We start from the raw sequence: 9,392 nt of genomic DNA, 5'->3' as shown, positions 1-9,392 counted from the left end.
ATAGTAAGGATTCGCTAGGGCAGTGGCGCACACCGGTAATCCCAGCGACTCAAGAGGCTGAAGCAGGAGGATCACAAGTTTGAGGCCAGTCTCAGCAACGTAACACGACCCTGTCTCAAGATAAATTAAAAGGTCTAGGGCTGTTGTTCAGTGAGAAGGCCCCCTGGGTTCAATCCCCAGCATCACAAAAAAAGAAAAAGAAAAAAAAGAAAGCTCAAGATTCAAGCAACCTGAGCTGCTTCCCATTAAATGCTCTTGGGTAACTTACATAAATTTCAGTTTTTACCTTTCTTCATCTAACAAATAGAGTAAATGAAACCCATCTCTTAGGATTGTGAGGAGGATTAAAAAGGATGGTCTAGCCAGAGGGCATAGTAAGATCTCAATAAATGGTTTCTATTATAATGCACTTACAATTACTATTATGATTAAAGACAAGTTACTGAGTGTCATCAACCTACAAGGCACCAGAGGAACGCCCACGGGCAAGCCATTAGTAGACCTATGTGCCCTCATAAACTGCTCCACCACATCGACTCAGATTTTCCACCTGTGGATTATCCTCTAACCTCATTTACTCAAGAGGACTCTGGGAGGAGAGAGTCTGAATACGATGTTCAACCCCCAAAGCAGAATAAAGAGGAAGCAGAAAGTTTTCAAGTATTTTGTGAAAATGTGCCTAACAATAGAAAAGAGGAAATTCATTTAGGTGTGATGCAGTGGCTGTAGAAATGAATAGAGGTAAACTGGGCCAGGAGCAAATTAATCCTCAAATAATTGAATAAAAAGGAACTGTGTCCTCTGGGAAATTTAACAAGAAAGAAAGGGCTTGGATTTTTTTTTTTTCTCTCTCTCTCTTTCCCCATTCTAGGATAATTGATATTACCATCATGTGAACAAAAAAGTCACCCCTGGAAGGACACCATTTTCTTTCTATTGTGAGGAATTCATTCTCTGGGTCACAGGAAAAGAGCAGGTTAGGTCATTGGGAAAGTTGGACATTCCTATGATTTCCCTATGGAAAATTTGCCTGGTGGAAATTGAACCTGTTGATGGACAAGCCAGTGACTCGGTGGAATTAACCTCACTATAATCAATGGTGGATTTATCACAACTTATCTTTGTGTGTATGTGTGTGTTGATGTTGGGATGGAACCCAGGGCCTCATGCATGCTAGCCAAGTGCTCCACCCCTGAGCTATGCCCCCAGCTTCCATTTATTATAACATATAGTAAAATTTATGTAATTTTAATTTAAGTAGCATTAGAACTTTAATCATGCCTTCTGTTTCAAAAATAAGAAAGAACTGGTCAGAAGAATAGGCAGGAAAATTTGCTAAATTAACTAGTAGTTTGAATATCACTGACTTGAGAGTCAGTGGACTGAGTTAGAGTCTGGGATCAGGAAGTCTGGCTTCTCATCCCAGCAGAGTCTCTTTTTGGCTCTATGATCTGATTCTGATCACTGATTCTTTAGATGTTAGTTTTTTTTACACTTCATCAGCAAAAGAAGGGATTGAGGAGATTGCTAACATTTCCAAAAAATTCACTGTTAAGTACCCTTTTGTAAAAAAATTGCTTTTCAAGCATTGATCACCAAGGAAAGGCAAGTCAAACCCACAATGAGATGTCATCTCACCCCAGCTAGCATGGCTAAAATCAGAAAAAGAGAAGAAACAACAAATGCTGTTGAGGTTCTGGAGAAAGAGGAACTTTTACACATTATTAGTGGGAATGCAAATTAGCTTGTCCAATACAGAAAACAGTGTGGAGGTTCCTCAGAAAACTTAAAAGTAGAATTATCATGATCAAGCAAATCCACTACTGGCCATATAGCTAAAGGAAATGAAATCCGTATATTGAAAAGATGTCTATAGTCCTATGTTTATCTCAGACTATTCATAATAGCCAAGATTTGGAATAGACCTAAATGTCCAATAATGTATGACTGGATAAAGGAAATGTGGTACACACATGCAAAATGGAATACTACTCAGCCATAAAAATGACAAAATCCTGTCATATGCAACAAAATGAATGGACCTGGAGGACATCATGTTAAACAATATAAGCCAGACACAAAGACAGGCCAGTGCTGGGAAGGAGGATCCTTGAACTAACAAATCTGAGATCAGTGAGACCCCCTCTTAAAAAGAAAAGAAAGATTCTGAATGATCACGCTCATATGTACTAATATTAATGACATTATATGTTCCAAAATAGCTAGAAGAGAGGTTTTTGAATGCAGTTACCACAAAGAAATGATAAATACCTAAGGTGAGAGATATTCCACTTGCCCTGAATGGATGATTATATTTGCATGTATCAAATCAACACATTCTAGCCAAAAATATTTGGTATCTGCTGTGTGCCAGGCACTGTGATAGAAACAGGGTAACCTATGGAATCAAAGGACCCGGGATCAGAAATCACTCTAAAATCCACTTGCACATCATACATTCTACCCAGATCTCTTTATTATCAAGTGCTTGATGGATGCTGGTATTTGCCATATACATGTGTCTAAAAAGGTCTTTCATCCTATGTGCAAAAAAGTTTTCTTCACTTCCTGAGCAGGCTTCTTTATGGGGCATGATGGAAGTTCATGATTTCCTCCCAAAAAATAGACCTTTAAGGCAAACTTTATGATTTTCTCATTTCCCCCAAATTCTCTTACTCTCTAATTTTTTTTGACCACATACCCTTTTTATTTTATTTTATTTTATTTTTGAATTTTGAGACAGGGTCTCACTAAGTTGCCCTGGCTAGTCTCAAACTCGCAATCCTCCAGCCTCAGCCTTCCAAGGACCTGGCAGTATCTGGCAAGTGCCACCACACCCACCCAGCTCTACCACATTTTAAGTGAAATAATGACACAAAACAAGATGCATAATTTAACGGCTGCAATTCATCAAATTTACTTGCTGATTAAGAGTTATTCCACAGAACACATGAAAAGTTTTTTTTCCTATTTATCTTACCTTGTATTGTGGATTAACACGTCACCAGTTCTGCTATTGCTTGAAAACATTGTTCCCAAATAGGTTAGCATTGTAACACATCTTTTTTTTTTTTCCCATTTTTTTTTTAACATCGGTGTCTCTTCCCTTGTGATATGCTCTGAAAATAAGTGGAGGGAAATAAAAGCCCATTTAATCTGGGAACCTAGTTTCTAATAGTGATTTGGGGTCAGAATGTACAACTTCTTAAAAAAGAAAAAGCAAGGACAAGAGTTGTAATACAAAGATTTTCTAATAGCAACTTCTCATCCCACGTCTCTAAGCAAAACCAGATGGACTTGAATTGTTCAATTATGCACAAGTTAAAAATAATTAGCAAATTCTTACCAGAATCCTTTTTTTGGAAAAAAACAAATATATTTTGTTGCTACTACATAGAAATCCTTTCACTGAGCCTTGTTTCAATGTTTCTTCCATCAGGTCCAAGACAGTGTCTTCGGAATCTTAGAAGGGCCTTGCTTTTCCTATGAGAAGGACTCTTTGGGAAACATTGACTATTTTCTTTTGAATAACTTTTTTTTTTCTTTTTCTTTTTTTGGTACCAGGGATTGAACCCAGAGGTGCTTAACTACTGAGTCACATCCCCAGTCCTTTTTATTTACTTTTTTTTTTTTTTTTTGGTTGTAGATGGACATGATACCTTTTATTTTTTAGTCATCTATTTTTATGTGATGCTGAGGATTGAATGCAGTGCCTCACACATGCTAGGCAAGCGCTCTACCACTGAGCCACAAACCCAGTCCCCTTTTTATTTTGAGACGGGGTCTCTCTAAGTTGCCTAGGGCCTCATAAAGTTGCTGAGGCTGGCTTTGAACTTGCAATCCTCCTGTTTCAGCCTCCTGAGCTGCTGAGAGGAGAGGTGTACAATACCACACCTGGCTTGAATACCTTTATTGATCTATGATAATAAGAATTATACAGTTAAATTTTTTTTTTCTAATGAAAATGATCTTTACAGAATGGCTTCAAGGATAGTCAATTTCTTCTTTTTTTTTAAAGGTATTTCAGAGGTTGAGTCAGACCTAGAGTACGTTTAAAATAGATTCACTTTCTACTTCCTCCTCCTCCTCCTCCTCCTCCCCTTAAGAGGTAGCACAATTATCAATGTCAAAAAAAAATATAGACTGGTGGAGGGGAGTGTTGAGTGGAGAAGCTACTCAGAAGCAACTTCCTTCACTTTCTATCTTATATTCAATATAAATGTTTCAATGACAAAGAATCATCTTTATAACAGGCACATTTTTATTTGTTTTGTTTTGGGTACTAGGGAGTATTCTAACTCTAAGCCACATCCCCAGCCCTTTTTTAGTTTTTATTTTGAGACAGGGTCTTACTAAGTTGCTTAGGGCCTCACTCAGGAGCTGAGGCTGCCCTTGAACCTGGCATCCTCCTGCCTCAGCCTCTGTTTTTCATCCTCTAAGCATCCCGTCTGAGATTTTTTTTTTTTTTTGCAAGGAAAGTAATGATTAAGACAAAGGCAGACAGCAAAAGTACTTTGCATTCTTCTTCTTTCCATTGTCCTCAGTACCCAGCCCAGCACCTGCTAGAGTAAGTACCCATTAAATAGCAACCTAATAGTGACAGCCCAGCACGTAAGCAATAAAATGTCCCTGAATGCTTCTTCCCGACCCTCCACCCATCCAGTCTCACTTCCCTGAGCTGGACCTACCTTCGTGATCTGTTTCACAGGTCTCCAACTCTCCACCTGGGCTGGTTGCTTATATCCTAAAAATACAATTAGAGGGAAATACTACCTAAAATCTGAGAGCAAGACTAAGAGGAAAGAGAAGGAAGCAGTTGATTATTTTTTGAGTCTTTGTACTTTGATACAGGATGGGAAGTGAAAGAAGCAACAGGCTCCCCTTGATTGGTAACTGAATTAGGTAGAATTCAGTTCTTGGGTTAGTGACTGGGTCTGTTGATCAGTAAGAAGCATGCAAAAGTTTTCAAGTTTTCCACTAGTCTTTTCTCATGCATAATTCCCTTTGCTCTTCTAGATGATTTGAAAAGACCCTAAGAAGAATGTAGTATAATAAATAGAATTATTCATAACTTGGAGACTGTTAATATAAAAGTTGCTTGGTTATAGTAACTAGCTTGCTTTGGATTTTACCCCAAAAGCTAAATAATTACTCTGACAGTCTGCCTGTGAAACTACCACAAAAAGGGCATAGAAATATCTATAAATGTCACAAAACTCATTTATTCTTTCTTTCTCTTCTTTAGTACTAGGGACTAAAGCCAGGGCCTTGCGCATGCTAGACAGGCTCTCTGCCAGTGAGCAACACCCCCAACCCTTTCCATTTGATTTTGAAACTGTATCTCCTTAAGTTGCTGAGGCTGACCTCGAACTTTTGATCCTCTTGCCTCCGTTTCTCAGTAGCTGGGGCTATACATGCGTACCACCACACTTAGCTAGATAGTTTTTTGAGTAAGATAGACAATGTGAATATAAAAAGATGTCATTTTCTATACTCTGTAAATTCTGTAACTTAGAAAATTACTAATTTTTCTATATTCTATAGAATAAATAGGCATTTTGGGAGGACAGTGAATTTCAGATACTATGAGATTATACTTTGTGAAATCTTAGTCTAAATCAGTTATTCCACTGGAAGCTATAGAATGGTGAATTTTAATTTTATTATTTCCTCTACATGTATTTGCTGAATTCTTCCGTAATGAAGAACTTCACGTTTTTCTTTTGACACACAGATTTCAGTTCAGTTCAAATAGTGGGATAAGACAATAAGGCATTTCAAAGCTCCAGATCCAGCTTGTCTACCAGAGCAATTTACAATGACAGTCTTGCAGATGGGAATCAGGAGATGGGGAAAAGTGTCAGAGTTGATAATAAACCCTGGGTTCTGCCTGTTTCACAGGAAAATAATGTGCAAAAAATTAGCAGCTCTCTTTGTTTGCTTATGTGACTCTAGACAATATTGACAAGCTTACCATCAGAGATAGTCTAGCTGCCACGTGCTTTAAAGTGGTAGCTCTTTCATTTTTTTTATGCACTTTTTTTTTTTTTCAGTTCTAAGGATCAACCCCTGGGCCATTCATGTGATGCTAGGCAAGTGCTCTACCCTAGGCAAGTGCTCTACCCACTGAGCTATATCCCCAGTCCAAAGTTTGCATTCATTGGTAGCTATTATGCTGCTTTCCAGATGTCAAGTTGTTGATAAGTTGTCTAAGTTCCCACCACTCACAAGGTGACTGAAAAGCAACCTGTTCTGCACTCCATAGATAGCACAACACCAATATGATCTCTCCCTCTTGGTGTCTTCGCTCAGCCTCATAGGATGCCACGAACCTGGACTCAGAAAAGATCTTCTTGTAGCTCCATACCAGAGGATTCTCTCTCCTGCCTTTGCTTGAATACCAACTAAATTCTTCTCATCTCAAGCAGGACTGCAATGTGTCTGCAGGTCATTTCTCCTGTGAACTCTTGCAGTTCTAACAGTTAATTAGCTGGTAAAGCTGAACACCTACTCTCTATCCAGATCTGAGATAGGTGCTATAAAAGGCACATAAATATAGAACTGAATCCCTGTCTTCAAAGAGCTTATCAGGTTATTCAGATCTTCAGAATTAGAAAGATGGAGCTAGAAGATCATCTAGTCTTGTGGGTGCCTATGAATGAGTTTTGAGGTATTGGGGGTACAAACACTCAGAATGATTAATATTTTGAGTGTCTGTGTTGTGCTGGGACAAGCATCCGTGAATTTTATAAAATTCTCAAGGAAGACTGATTCCATCCCTCCAGAACAGATAGTTACCAAGAAAGACCAGTTGGAGTATTGGCTGTATTTCTCTTTGCTGATACTTCTCATGGTCAATAGCAATCTATCACACCAGGCAATAAGTTAGCATCAAAAAATGGATGATTATGACTTGGCTATTAAAACATTCTGTCTTGTCATTTAAGAGCGACTTAGAGAAACTGTTAACTAAAGCACTTGAGGCTCATTGTGACATTGATAGGCAACTGAAGTTTCCTGCTTGGGAAAAAACTGGAAATAGGGCTGTCCCAACAACCTGAGGTTCGGTTCAGAGGGGAGTAATGAATCAGAACACATCAACAGTTTCTCTGTCCTTGTTGACAGCGTTCTTATTCTTGTGTAGCTCAGGCGAACTTAAAAAGTCCTTTTCTGTCCTATAACTCATTGATCCATCAGATTTGCAAGGCAAGGATTAGTGGTGTCACCTTGTCAACCAACTCAGCAACACACATAACCTGGATATGAAGGGTGCGACTATGTGTGAAGTCCTTTTTTTTCTTTTTGTCTGAGCCCTGCTTTCTTCAGCACGTCTTGCACTTTTAATCAGGGCAGCATTTGAGGGTGGGCTTTTAGGCAGATGAATCTAGCTGCAGTTTTCAGCTATACTGCTGACGAAACCTGTTTCTATTTGTAGGGCTTCCCTGGGGGTAGGCTGGTGTGCTAGTTTTGGACCTTCTTCAGACTTTGGCTCAGTCTCTAACACTGTACTGACTGCACAGCCCTCTGACTTCCCTGCATGGACATTTCAAAGGCAGAGCCATAAACAGCAATTTTCATGCCTGGTCATCATCTTGAATTTTAATCTTGGGAAACAGATTCTTGGTTTCCGAGATCTGTATGGTCCAATAAGATACAGTATGAACTTCAGACGTAATTTAAAAATTTCTAGTAGCCACAGTAAAAAAAAAAAAAAAAAAGTAGTAAAAAGTAATCGGCAAAATTAATTTTAATAGCCCATTTTATTTAAACCAATATATTCAAAAATATTGTAATTTCAACAGTAACCAGTATACAAATTATTGGGATATGTTGCTCTGTTTTGCACTATCTTTGAAATCCAATGTGTATTTTATACATTTCACCTTCCAGAACTTGCAAAATGAGGAAAAGAACTACATGCACAAACAGGCAGAGAAAGCAGGCCACAGTAGGAGTGGGCTAGGAGATTTCCATGCTCAAAAATATGGCCATGCTGCCTGCCCTATGCCTGACACACCTTTCATTTAAATGCTTTAACAATTTTTTCCACATCTGCTAAATGTGTGAAAATAGAGGACTAAGTTCTGCTGGGTGAGGGAAAGCGGGATATGTGAGCATAAATGAGACACAGTCCCTGACACTAATGAAACGTTCACTGGGAGGGAAAGTGGTGGTAAAGAAGACAGGAGACAAGTGTCCACTGTATGGCGAAGATGAAAGCTGCCCAACTCCAATTCTTAAATGGGACTGAGTATTCTTTGGAAAACCCACACATGAATTGCATTGTGTTTCTGAGTTAGAAACACATGAAATGATTACCCTTCATGATTTCCCTGTTACATTATCAGAGACTGATTTGTTTTATTTTCTAGAAAAGTAGAACGGATACCCCTTTGGAAATGGAACAGGTTATTTTCACTAGGGCAGATAAAGGTCTGTACTGCTTTGTTGTGGCGAGTTGAGGGACTTTCCTGATGATGGGGAAGGATAGTGGAGACATTAGGCACTAGATTCTAGTGCCCAATAACTGTGGGATTGTGCCCAGAGGAGGTGCAAGAGGAAATAAAATGAACCTAAACTTGGTCAAGGGAAGACATTTGCCTTAAATAATACATTGCATATGTTTAAGCCCTCTGAGCCAGTAGAGGGCAGCAATAAAGGTCAAGGATTCAAGAGTTAACAAGCTCAGCCACCTGTGTGACTTTGGGAAGGTGATCTAACTTCTGTGTCTGTTTTCTCATGGGTTAAAAAAAAAAGGGGTCACATAATAGGATTTGGTGAGATGATAAACAGTTTAAAGCAATAAGTGGCATATAGGGTGCAGCCAATAAATGCCAGTAATTATTACTTTGGGCACTATTATTATCCCAGTAGTACTTTGTTACCTACCGTGCTTCTCTAACCTGTACTAAAGTTTCACAAAACTCTAAGCAAGGCTCTCTGTCCAGTGATTCGGATAGAAAGTAGGCAAATTCGAATGAGTAACTCCCTCTGTAAGATGGAAAAACGGGAGCACAGAGATGAAAATGACTGGCTCAAGGGCTCAGAGGCTGCTGCTAAAATGGGGAGGTAAACCGTTTAAGGAAGTGGTGGTGAGTGCCCCCAAAGACAAGGGCTTAGGACACTTAGCGGTGGAATCAGCCTAGCTGCACCCACTTAAGTCTCTGTGAGTGACATCTTGGGAAGTTACCTGATTTTTCTGAACCCTCAGTTGTGAACCTGCCAAAGAAAGACAGTAAAATACGCTCAGTGCTAGTAAAACTCAGTAGCAAGATGCACGGAAAGCGCATGTGGTCTGGGTTCAATAAAATAGCCTCTTTTTAGTCATTGTTATTATTGCTGTTGTTATTAGCAGATCTTATGCGGCGCCTGTCTGGGATGCTGTGATGCCT

Source organism: Sciurus vulgaris (genome assembly GCF_902686455.1).
Source record: "Sciurus vulgaris genome assembly, chromosome: 19".
In the NCBI taxonomy this organism is placed as follows: Eukaryota; Metazoa; Chordata; class Mammalia; order Rodentia; family Sciuridae; genus Sciurus; species Sciurus vulgaris.
The sequence above is the reverse complement of the archived record's forward strand: the minus strand, read 5'-3'. Positions refer to the sequence as shown.